The following is a 13628-nucleotide window of genomic DNA, read 5'->3' as shown; positions in this document are numbered from 1 at the left end:
GTCCATGTTTTATGTCAGAATTGTCAGTTTTTGAGGTCATGGTTCGTTTTCTCACAAGGCAAGTGGCAGAAGTAAGATGTTTACTGTGGGTGGGCTTTCTGACGCTTCCTTCATAAAAAAGTGCTACCTCTGGATGGATCTTGTTTTTTGGTGATATTAATCTGGAGAAATGCTGTGTAAATTGTACAGTCATCACAGTTGTTTCAGTTTCTGGAAGAAAGTTAATGAAATGAATAATGTAGTAATGCTGAAGGGGACAGTGACATTTCAGAAAGAATGAATGCTTTCATGTGAACTATGAATCTTGCAGTTTCTCCTTGTTGAAATAACAACATTTCTTTGTGCTTAATCTCTAAATTTCTAAGATGACTATCTTACTTGACTTCTGTATAATGGTATCATCTCTATTAAATGGCATATTTGCATATCACACAACAACTCATTACCAAGTGTACGTGGGGTTTGGGAGACTAAAAATGCACAAGAATCAGAGATCTTGGTTTTGGAATATTCTTAAATTTTCAGAATTTTAATTTTGCATTTCTTGACTAATGTCAGACTTTAGTAAGTTTGTAGAGCAGGCTTTATAATTTTCATTTTAAATGTGAAAGCATTAGAATATGAAGTCCAGCTGGAAGATGAAATTTTATAATTTTCATGATCATAAGAGCTGGATGATTTTGTCTTTTTCTTAGACAAATAAATCAAGTATGCCCTTGAATAAATCAAGTATGCCCTTGCCTGATCTCTTCCCTCTGCCTGGAAAATTCTTCCCTAAGTTGGGTTATTTGCCTCCTTTCCTCATCTCCTCTGGTTTTTTGTTAAATGACGCCTTTGTGGTGAGGACTGTCCTGATCTGCTTAAAATTGGAACCATTCTCAATCTTCGCTTCTCTCTCGGTGTGTGTCTTTGTTTCTGTCTCTCTCTGGCCAAAGTGTCTACTGCCTTTGAAAAGAATGGTTTACTTATTTTTATATGTGCTGTTTATTTTATTTCTCCCCTCCTAGATTATAAGCATCATGAGAATGGATTATATTTCTTTCATTGCTGTGGTCTAGGTGTCTGGATACCTAGATGTCCCCTAAGGGCCTCATGTGCTCGTAGGCGGCGCTTTAGGAAGGAGATTGGATTATGGAGCTTAGAGCTGACTTGCTCTGAGAAGGTGGGCCCTAGTCTGGTCTGAAGCACTGGGTCACATGCAGCTTAGAAGGGTCCAGCTCCCTATCTGGCTTTTCCTTTCTCTCTCTCTGGCTCCTGTCTGCCATGCTGGGGTCTTTAAAGCTGTGGTTGCCAGGTATTTTTCCCAGCAATGAGAGAAGTAACTAAGGCATGTGAATAAGCAGAGTGACTTTCTGAGTCTTTTTATTTTTATGAATGTGTGCTTGTGATGACCATTCTACTTGTTTTGGAGAGTTGGTGACATTCTGAGACGTTTATACTCATAGCCATGGTATAGGAACATTGGCTGTTCAGCTATTCAAAAGTTAGAATCAAGACGGTTTTAAAATGAATACCCTTTTGAAACTTTGAGAAGAGATTTTTGGTTTGTGAGCAGACTGCTCTGGGTTGTCTCCACTCATGTAACTGTAAATAGCAAAATTACCTTGATGGCTCATCAAAATAGTGCTAATAAAACAGCACTAGAAACCCATGACATATTTAGATTTTCCACATGTAGTGACATTGTCTTGGGCAAAATGATGGTATTCATGGGAAATCCTACTGTTTTTCTAGAAAAGTGTTTTAGCTAACACTTGAATGTAGGATTGATCAGGGCAGTGATCCTTTGCCCAGAATATGCTTTTCAAGTAATCTAAGCTGTGCTAATAATTATACCAATTCCTATTTCCAATTTGAAGTCATATGCTGAGCTTTATTATATTTTAAAAGTTAAAGTGATCTCAGAAGTATGGAGGTAGGTGACCCATTTTGTATCCCAGGTTAATTTGACAGTCTAAAAATTGACTTAGTGAAATATACTGATTGTACAGATGAGGAAACTGGTAAATATATATACTGATTGTACTGATATAAACATACACTGATTGATATAAGTAAATGCATTGATCATACAGATGAGGAAACAGACGCACAGAGGGGAAGTCAGTACCCAAGGTCATAGAGCCAGTTGAAGCAGACTGGACATCTGGAACGTTTGTCCTTACACTGTATTACTTCCTTGACGAATTGAACTGTGGATAAACATATTTAAATTGAGAATTTTGTTGGTTTAAATTATAAAAAGAATATAGAGAAACTTGTACCATCTCCATTTTTGTCTCCATTTAAAATATACAATGTAAGTTACAAAGTGAGAGTGCTTCATCTTTTACAAAATCAAGCTTGTTTTGTGCCTTCCTAAAAATATTGTACTTATATTTCAATATTTTAAAGCATAAAGCTAAACAATGTGATAAGATTAACTATTTGGAGATAGTTCTCTTCTGAGAGTACTACAGAGTCTTAAAACTTTAGAACATGAAAATGAAGTCATGTTAGAAATTGTAGCTTAGCTGTGGAAAAACCATTGGACTGGGAATTAAAATACCTAGTCTTCTTATCCTGCTTGGTCACTAACTGGCTAGATGACCTTTTGCAGATCTCTTAAGGCCCTTTTTCAAATAATAAGGAAACTCTACTAGAAAGTTGTTAAAGCCCAATTTAGCAATAAGGGAGATTCTGAGAGTCTGTAATAATTCAGGGAATCCTCTAATAAATACCTTTGATTGTGGCCTCATCTGTGGGGTGCCAAACTCTACAGAGCTGCAACAAAACCATCAAATTATTCATTATATGAAATTTAAAGTAACTTAGTGTCTCTCAGACTGTGGTCAAAATGACCCTGGTAAAGAGAGATAGGCATTCCTTTTTTCCCCCTTTAGCTGTTTGGTAGTGACCCCAAAGGGACAGTCATTTACTTAAGCAATAGCGTACCAGAAACATGGAGGAAGAGGGATGTGACAGGTGGGGCTACTGGACATCTGGCTTGTAGGACAGACCGATGGCTGTGCCCTTCTCCTGAGGCTTGGTATCTCGTAGTGTCAGGAACGCCTCACTCTACTTCGTGGGTGATGGCTTTGGTTCCCCGCCCCTTTATTCCCTAGTATTTTATTTTTGTTGATGCTACAGTAAATGTGACTGTTGATTTCTTTTTCAGACAGTTAGGTATTAGTGTATAAAAGTACTACTGATTTGTGCATGTTGATTTTTTATTTTGTGGCTTTACTGAATTTATTCTAATAGTTTTTTTTTTTTTGGTGGAATCTTTAGGGTTTTCTATGTATACATAAGATCATATCAGCTGCAGATAGTGCAGATTTAACTTTCTTTGCATTCTGGGTTTCATTTGTTTGTTTTTTTCTTGCCCAATTACTCTGGTACAAATATTGACTGCTGGTACTAATGTTGAATAGATGTGGCAAGAGTGTGATTCTTGTCTTTCTCTTACCTTTGAGGAAAATCTTACAACTTTTGATCACTCAATATAATGTTTGCTATGGGCTTGTCATATATGGTGATGCACAGTTCTCTCTTTTTTGTGTATGATACTGGAAATTTGACACAGGGCCTTTGCACTGAGCTACATTTTCAGCTTTTTAAAAAATTTTAACTTTTGACACAAGGTTTCAATAAGTTGCTGAGTTGCTGAGGATGGGCTTAAGGGCTTTAACTTTTGGTCATCTGACCTCCCAGAGTGCTGGGATTACAGGTGTGTGTCACCATGCCATGCTAAAATATAAACTTTCTATACATAATTATTGAAAATTTCTATTACTAAAGGATGTTGGCTTTTATTCAGCATCTGTTAAGATGTTCCTGCATCTATTGAGGTGATCATGTGATGGTTGTAGTAATTCTTAAACTATTAATAACTGCTTTAAGTATAAATGGATTAAATTTCTTCAATCAGAAAAATAGAGTGGTTGAATGAATTTAAAAAATCAAGACCCAATTACATACTATATAATAGAAACTCACTATACATGTAGTCTTAAAGGAAAACTAAATGGAAATAGTAGAAAAAGATAAACCATACAAATATAATCAAAAAAGAGGAAGGTCAGCTACATTTACATGAGGCAAAATAGACTTAAAGGCAAAAATTGTCACGCAAGATAAAGTGAAGAAAATATGTCATATTATAGTATAGATTGAGCATCTATAATCTGAAAATCCAAAAACCTGAAATGCTCCCAAATTCAGAATATTTTTTTCTTTAATAGGTTTTTTTATTAGTACATATTTGCATTACATAACATTACATAACAGTTATATTCCTTATAGGGATTTGGTGCGTGTACATAAGACATCATAATTCTCTTCTCATCCCCTTCCTCTTTCCTTCCTCTCCCCTCCTGCATCTCTTGGGCCTCTTCCCATTTGGGAAGGATCTATCTCCCACTTCCTATTATCTCTCCTTGATTTTGCTCTTAGTGCTGACAGGATCCCACACATGGAAATTGCACAGTTGACCTGATGTGATGGGGTGCAGTCAATACAGAGTGCACTGAAACTACTGTCTAAAATTACTTAAATGGTGTATCTGAAGTGTGTATGAATTACATGTTTAATATGGGGTCCATTCCTAAGATATCTCTTTGTGTGTACTCAAGTATTCATAAATCCAGATATATTCAAAATCTGATTAATTCCGATCCTAAGCAATTCAGATAAAGGATACTTAATCTGTATATAACATATAATGTGAAAATTTCACTAATAGGATATAATAATTGTAAATATAGATGCAGCCAACTTTGAGGCACCTAAGCATGTAAAGCAGATAGTAGCAGATCTAAAGAAATACACGGCAGTACAGTAGTGGTAGGAGAATTCAGTATCCCACTTTCAACAATGGATAGATCATGTAGACAAAATATTGATAAAAAAGCACTAGACTGGAACAACACTATAGACTAAGTGAACCTATCAAATCAGAATATTTCATCTAAAAGTAACAGAATATACCTTTTTGTCAGATGCAAATGGAGCAGTCATATATTAGGTCACAAATAAGTCAACAAATTTAAGAAGATTGCAATTGCAGCAGTCACTTTTTTCAGTTCACCATGGTGTGAAGCTATAAATTAATAACAGGAGGCAATAAGAGAATTCACAAGCATGTACAAATTAAACAGCACAGTTGTGAATAAAGAGGAAATAGATAAAAATAATTGTTTTATATACTTTTATATGAATAAAGTCACCCAGTATAATACTTTCTAATGATACAAATTACATGAAAAGAAAAATAGATTCTGAATTTTAATATCTTGTTTCATCAAACATTATGAACTTCTGTAATACATTGGAATAATGATCTTCTGGTATGTATCTTTACCTGTGTGCACATGAGGTTGTAAGTCATGTGATTCATTTCCTGAAACTCATTCATTTGAATGGCACAGTAGAAGCAGGCAAACGTGCATTAACAGACTTTTAAGTTAAAATTAACAATGATGTCATACACATAAAATTTATGTTTCTCACTTCAATCAGGAAAAGTAGAATTGCTTGTAGCAGGAGTACTTCTGCTTATGTGAAATGTCGCTGGAATCAGAATTGCTTTGTAGTGTATGTTTATGATGTGGAGCAAATTACCAGAGAATTTGATCTATGCCAACCCCTCAGAGCGTTTTCCATATGCCTACTACTGAAATAAACCATTGCTGAGTAAATTAGCATCTCTTTAATGCTATCTTGAAATGTTCTAGAAAGTTAGATTGTAGAGTTTTTAGGTGTTTGTAGACTTAGATTAAAGCATAATGTAATTAAAAACCCTCATTGACCTAATTGATTTATTTCAAAAGATACATACTCAGTGATATTTTGCAGTGTATGTGTAAAAATCAACATTCTGTATTCCCATCAGTCCAAAAATTGTCCCCACTTGGAAACATATCTATCATGCCTTTCTTTGTATCTGAAGGTGTTTCAGTGGGTTTGACATGGATGAATTATGAATTTTAATCTAGTAAAATTTTAAATGGAAAAATACACTATCATTAGATATAAAATATTAAGGAAGTTAGGCTTAATGTTATGTTTTGATTAAAATACAACACCGGTCATTCATTTAATTAATATTTTATAAATGTTGACCATTCTGATTGCCCTACGAGGAATATGTAATTAAATCACACATGGGTGGTTCCTGACATCAAGAAATGGGCCTGTAACCACAGCATTCTGGGAGGCTGAAACAGGAGAACTGCACGTTCCAATCCAACCTAGACAATTTAGTGAGACCTTGTCTCAAAATAAAAAATGAAAAAGGCAGGTAATGTAGCTCAATGTGAAGGTGTTGGCCTCAATTCTCGGTACCCTCTCCCCATCCCCCCTAAAAATAGGAAAGAAAGAAATGTATATTCCGTGCATGGAGACTGACATATTTATCCCTGGAAGAAAGGAGCGTCTCAGAGCTCTGAGAAAAATATGTATTTGTAACAGGTATGTAGCTATCACAGGAAGGGCTAAAGCGGTGTTGTTGGAAATGAGCGATGTTGTTGGAAATGGAAATATCATAAATAAATTTTATACATCCTCAATAAATGTTACACTTTAAATTATGTTAAAGTGTGTGTTTGTCCACAGATAGTGAACTTACATAACGGTGTAGAGACAGCAACCACAATATTTTAGCTGTTTAATCATGAAAATATAAGGATGCTGTCACCTCAGTCCCAGGATCAGTGATTTATAGTTTGTAAGCATTACAGCCTTGCAGCACATACATGAGGAAAATCCAGTTTGCATCTTCTGAGAACTGATTGTGACAATAATTTTGTTCGTTAGAGAAAGGTGTTAGAAGGTGAATGTGATGGCACTGGTTTAAGGCACTGCAGCCGACAGGCTGAGTCACATTGGAGCAATTGGCTTATGTCTTCACAAATACTTAATACAGGTTGTGGTTCTGCTGACCACAGCCTGAGGCCACCGAGCATGCTTTGTGAACCCGTCCTCATTGTGGATGTGCTCCATCTGCTGCTAAGCTCCTTCACAGGCAAAGATGGCCTGACACATTTGGTAGTGTTTCATTAATCCGTACCCTTGTGTATGTATGGTGATTTCAAATGTAAGTGCTATCTAAAAAAATTATTTTATTGTATATATTTAAAGTAACATGTTGTTTTGATATACGTGTCATGATGTATATGAGTGAAGTGATTCTTATGCCAATAAAATAACAATCATCTCATAGAATTACCATCCTTTTTCTCTCTTTATTCCTTGTTTGCATTCTCTCCTTCCCTCCCTCTCCCTTTCTCTTTCTCTCTTTCTCTCTCTCTCTCTCTCTCTCTCTCTCTGTCTCCCTCTGTGATAAGAATGCCTACAATTTGCTCTCTTGGCAAATCACCATTGGCAAATTACTGGTGCACAATATAATATTACTAACTATAATCCTCATGTTGTATATTAGATCTCTAAACTTGCATGTTTTGGGAGCCTTTTGTCATCTAAGTTATATTTTACTTTATAATAAGATTATAAACCTGGATAGCATTTATATGTAGGAAAAAGGCATAAAGAGACAAGGGTATATTTATATATTATGACATTCAATAGTATTACCCTAAACTTTGGTGATTATCAAATTATTTTTCTCCAAAATGTAAGAAATAATTTGATTTTTGCTCCTTTAGATGTAGATTTTTAGTTTTCTAATCTTGGGGAATACATTGATGGCATTATTTTCTTTATCAAGGAAAAAATTTAAAAAGAGGTTCTAAGGTTCTCCACATTTAAAACACACAAAAACATCTCGGACATAATACAATTATTTGATCTTCACAGGACTATAAATAAGGTAAATGAGATACCAGTTTTGTTTTCCATGTAAATATATAATTGTGGGAACTAGAATTGGATGAAACATTTCATCAATTTAATTGTTTGTTTATAGGGAGAAAATGAATAGTGTGTCAACTCAAATATGAGGTAATTTTTTATAAGGAACTTTATTAAAATTTTTATCACATTTGGATTTTTGAGTTTAAGGATTAAATAATAATTATTTACAGTTTAAATAATCCTTTCCTGAGTGATTCTAGAATCGAGATATTTATGAAATTTTTAAAAAGTACTGTTTAATTTTTATTGAGCCTATAGTATATATCAAAATAAAGATAGAGCCAGGAATAGTTGACTAAATAAATGACTGAGTAAATGAAAACAGAGAAAGAAGTACAGATACGGTTTTACCTTTCTTCTATAATCTTCATACTAACACAGCATGATACTACTATTTGGAACTCAGTATGTATGAATAAATTCAGTTACAGGTTTATGTATTATGGGGCATAATGTGAACTTTTAGTTTGAAGAAGTCTAATAGATTTTAACGATCTATGCCTACAGGTAATTTTTATATGTCTGATAATGGATAATACAAATCATTTCCCAGTTCACATATACACACCTTTTTTGGGTCTAGTTTATTATTGGGAGTTTACACAAAACTGGACAGTTTTCCTTTTAATAAACACTATGCAGTTTCATACCTACACGTTTGGAAAACCGGCTTTCCCTTGAGGCTCCAATTTTTGCTTGGTAGATTGTGTATTACCTGCTATCTCTAAGGGAAAAGGAAGGTGCTTCCTGCTTCTGTCACCACGTTTGGGATTAATAGAATTGTATGCAAAGTATGAAATGGAATTACAGTATTTCATCTTCAGTCTTTAATATTACAACATATGTAAAGTAGGCACCTTCAAGAAATAATCTTCACTACTGTGAATTGCGTACAGTAGCCATCTTTTCTCCAGTGTTCCTCCTGCAAAGAGAAGCTAACCTTCATGGGCTGGAAACTTGGGTGGTGGGGCGGTTCACAGATGCCTTGACTACGGCTGTGCTCTCTGGTGTGTGAGCACCGGGTGGCGGCTGGTCCTGCTCTGTCTGCCTGCTCGTGGTTGATCGCACTGACCTGGTCCTGCACTGGGAAAGAAGCCTGGGTGTAGAGGACAGGGACTGCCAGTCAGGAAGCATGGAGTTGGTCTTATCTCTTCCACTGCGCTGCATGAGGTCATCTCACCTCTCTGAGCGTGGGCTTTCTCATCTGTGAAATAAAAATGTTGAGTTAAATGAGTCTGAAATGTTTTGAATCTGTGTTTAATGGCTTGCATTCTAGGTCCATTTATTCAATTATGCACTGCCAGACCCCTGGCAACTCATTTAACCTTTCCAAACCAAAGCTGCTCATCTGTAACTGCCCAGCCAACTGCACAGGGTTAGAGTAAGAATGAAAGGAGATAAGGCAGACAAAAGATAAATAGTAAACTGTAATGCATTGCAGTTACAGTAGCTTTCTGAGAAGACCTTACAGTTTCTGTCAGAGGTGTGCTAGATACCGATACAAAAAGTCTTCTCCATATTTGTTTATAGTTTGATTATATTAAGTAAATTGTAGAACACCAAGAGGCAACAACTTCATTGAACATGCAACTTTAGTTAAATAAACTGAAGTCACACGAGAGAAAAAGAATCAAAGAGCCATACGGCATATCTGCAAATGCTATGAGATCAAAGTGAGGTGAAATTACTATGTGCTTTACAATTTAGGAAAAGTGATTTGGAGCTCTGAGTTCTTATAATTTTGGGAGACAGTGGAGTAAACAAAGTTAAAGTTTCTCCCTTATAATGAGGAAAGTGTCAGAGTCCGTGATGTTACATATTAGGGGGCAGTTGTCATCCTTGATGCCTCCTCGATGCAAACCCCATGGATAATATTTTCAGAGTGTTCAGTAGAGCACAGATTTGAGATCCTGAAGGCTCACACACTCTGTTCCACCTTTTCTTAATAATGGTTAGTTTTAGATCTCCGATTAAAGATATTTAGAGAGATGATGAGGACTCAGTACCCCATATCAGAATTCCTTTCTCATAGCCATTTTCTATGAAATTCCTCGGGGCAAGGCCAGTGACTCTTCATTCATGAAATTTTTGTACCAAATCCTGACAAAGATCCTTATGACCCCATCAGGCAAGGTCTAAGTAAATTGCAGCTATTGAAAATTGGCTGTTATATCTTCATGGTCTGTTTTCCTTTCCTCCAAGGCAGGAAAGTCATTAAAGGGAAGAGAACAGAGAGTGTCTCCTCATGCTAATTTTCCATGCCAGAACTTTCTAAACTGGGAGATATTTTAGAAGAGGGCTGACCCTTCTTCCACAAAGCCCCCTACCTCAAGTTCATTTGAAAGTGGGAAAGCATATCTGCCAAAGAGTGAGGGGACCAAGAGTGTCCTCCTGTGTCATTCATTATTCTTGCTCCACTAAGTGAAAAGAACAGATGCAAAACAGTGGAAACAATTTGTACGTATTGCATTTGTATTCTTTGAAAGATCATTGTTGGATATTTTGTGTATATATATAAAGACCTGAAGGAAATGCACCAGACCCTGACCAAGGTTTTCTCAGTGAAGCACACTGCACGTTTCAGGCTGGGTAATTCTTTGCTGTGGAGAATGGGCTCATTCTCTGTAGATGTTTACCAGCCCGGAGCCTTGCTAGTTGAACGCTAGAGTTCTCACCAGGCCTCCTGATGGCCACCAAAAGGCCTCCCACATTGCCCTTGAGAAAACACTGGAACTTAGTGACTCTGTTTGGATCATAGATTACAATCATTTTATTTTCTCTCATTTATATTCCAATTTTTAATTTCCTTTAATAAGGGTATATTACATCCATAAAAAGAGCATAATATGTGGTATTTGTAATATCGCACACCACTTAAAATGTATGTGACTGAGTGTTCTGTTCTTTTAGCCACAACTAGAAATTAAAGATACTAATTTTCCTTCTCAGTACCCCAGTTTCCACTGACAGTCATTCAGCTGATTCAGAAAGCTCATTTTACCAGGACAGAGCCCAGCCATAATGTCCAAGAGGACTCTGACACCCCCGCAACACACACACCAGAACCCTAATCACACACCCCAGGCCCCCTTCCTATTCCCAGGGTCAAGGATTCGTGGTTGTCCTCCTCCGGCCTCGGACGTGCACCACCATGCTTCCTTCATCCAGAGAACACTATACAGACTTTTAAAACAGACTTCTTACCGTTGTCAGCATCATTTCTGAGGTAGTTGGCTAATCCTATCTGTAGTGGATAGGTTTATTTTACATGTAAACAAAGACCTTTGATACAGGCTGGGATGACATTTTTATTAATTAGTCTTTCCTTCTAACTTCTAAATATTATCTTGCTGGTCACTGTTATATGGGAAATAGTAACTAGCATGTCTGATCATCCTGAATGTCTAAGGTCACACTAAAATAAGTCATAGTTTTGGACTTGTTTATTGAAATTAACTAAAATTGAGCCACTGATACATGTATTTGGGAATAAAATTCAGCTGTAAATAGAAATTAAGTTTCGTATTTAAAAATAATTTATGCATACAAATGAAGTTTTTTTAGAGGAGAAAAATTTCCAACATGCTATTTTCAAGTGATAAATATTCTGAAAGTATTTGAGAAAAATACATGATTCTCATAACTGCCAAAATTTTGTGTTTTCATTGTTTATTGAGAGAATGAATTTTCTCCTCCTTTTCACATATTCTCATTTCTTACTAGAAACTAGTAGGTGCCTTTATAAAAAGCAACTTCAAGGCACTAACTTATTTTTTACATATTGCTTTGTATTACAACTGGAGGTTTACTGTTTCAGGTGTGTATATGTATTGCAGGGTTTAGGGTGTTTAGGGTGGGGTGTGAGGTGATATTATGGTAGCATTTATTTCAGAAATTCTCTTTGTCTTCTCAGAGTTGTTCAATTTTTTAGTATTTTTAAAATTAATCCTTATCTTTGTAATCTATAAAGTGCTGTTTGGCAGTGCACTAAATTTGGAAGTTACTAACAAGAATAATACTGGGAAATTACATAGTAGCTTTTCACTACCTATAGAATCAGGGTCTAAGGCCTAATTCTGTTACTCAAAATCTTACTTCATTTGGTCTCTATTTTCAACTATGTATTTCTAAATTACTTTAGAAAATTCCTATTCTGGGTAGATAAAACCTTCAGAATACCTCCTAATTACCTGATACAATGTGCAACTTTTAGCTCTGCCTTGTCTCTGGGAAAGCTTTCCTTTTCACTGTTGGAATTTTATTCCTGCTAAAAAATCCGACTCAGCTCTTCAGAACTCCAAGCACTTTTCCCAAGTTGTAAAGCATATAGTAATTTCGCCTTCCTTTGATCTCATAGCATTTGCAGATATGCCGTATAGCTTTTGATTCTTTTTCTCATGTACCCTTCCTCCTTCAGGTAATCATTGTACCTGTATTTCAAAAATATGTCTGAAGTCTTATGCGTATCTCCCTTGTCCGCCTCTGTCTTCTGAAGCAAGGCCTTCATCATTTTCCTCCCGGCTCCTTCCCTCCTCACTAGTCTCTACTTGCACTTCTTCATGTCAGCAAGGCTACACTGGACAAGCCTGAGCCATTCTTTTAAAGCTCCTGATGTCTGTCCCCACTATCAGCCATCCCATCGGCTCTTTCTGTACACAGAATGAAATCCCAGTTGTCACTGTGGATCAGAAGTCCTACATTATCTGGCTGTCACCCGAGTTCTTAGTTCCTTTCTCTTTTCTCCTTATATGCTGTCGTCCAGCTACACTATCCTCCTCTGTTCTTAGATCAGCCAACCACATTTCCAGCCCTCACTGGATACATAAGAAATGACTTATGAGGAAAGTAGGATCAGGTTCTTCTAAAAGCACAAATGACATGGTTTTCTTTAAAACCCGTGACTCAATTTCCTCATCTTAATTTTAAAAAGAGGAACTGTAGGAATGTATAAAATAGCAAAGGTGTCCTTCTCTACTTGAGACTTTTATGAGGTTTTACTATGTATTAGTAAACAACTGCAGTTATTATGCATGAATACCTGAAATTAATTTTCTTTATGAAAACACAGGAGCCATTTCACTGAAGCAAATCTTAGAGATTTATAAACTGCTTATAAGCATACATTATTCATATCCAATGAAATATTTTCTTAGCAAATCACATAACTTAGAACGACTGTTGGACAGATGGGCCGAACCACATGCATCCAATGTCAAGCAGTTGGTGAGCGTGAGGTGCCAGAAAGATCACGGCTACCAAGGCAGGGCGCTTCCGACTGCTCTTGGAAATGACGGTCTGCTGCTCTCAACGCTCCATTGGTTGTTTTCCTTTGGACAGGAACGTCATCCTAAACAGCCCTCCATGTCTGCTCGCCCAGCACACTCAGTGTTGCCCAAGGCAATGGGAATATAAATAATAGCATGAAATGTTTAAAAAAAAAAAAAGAAATGTTTACGCAGGTTGAAAGAGCACTTCCCCTCCCTGTCCTTCCTGTGCTGTGATGGCAGCTACGAAGTGAAAATTCCTCTGCAGGGAATGTAACCCTGTTCAGCTGCAAGAAGATGAGAGGGAGAGGAAGGTCGCAAGCTGAGGAAGATAGTGTCATTTGTCACTGCCCAGACTTGTCAGCTGTGAGGATCTCTCCCAGCGCTAGCTGAGACACCAGGCTCCTCTGTTCATTCCTCTCAAACAAAGCCGCCATGAAGATTTCACTCAGAGCGTAGAAAAATGTTAAAGACTAGTTACTTCTGCGATGCTCATTAGCCAGCTCTGCTGAT

The 13628-nt window shown here is 36.6% G+C and overlaps 1 protein-coding gene across 1 annotated transcript in view; it reads left to right on the top strand.

Annotated features, from left to right (window-relative positions):
• Positions 1-13628, top strand: part of Snca (synuclein, alpha (non A4 component of amyloid precursor)) — a gene marked incomplete at its 5' end in the record, with an annotated part of 108731 nt that overhangs the window by 14034 nt on the left and 81069 nt on the right.

The sequence above is a fragment of the Chinchilla lanigera genome, unplaced genomic scaffold, assembly GCF_000276665.1.
Source record: "Chinchilla lanigera isolate Chin_1 unplaced genomic scaffold, ChiLan1.0 scaffold00004, whole genome shotgun sequence".
Lineage (NCBI taxonomy): Eukaryota > Metazoa > Chordata > Mammalia > Rodentia > Chinchillidae > Chinchilla > Chinchilla lanigera.
Note: the sequence above shows the minus strand (reverse complement) of the source record. Positions and strands in the feature narration are given on the sequence as shown.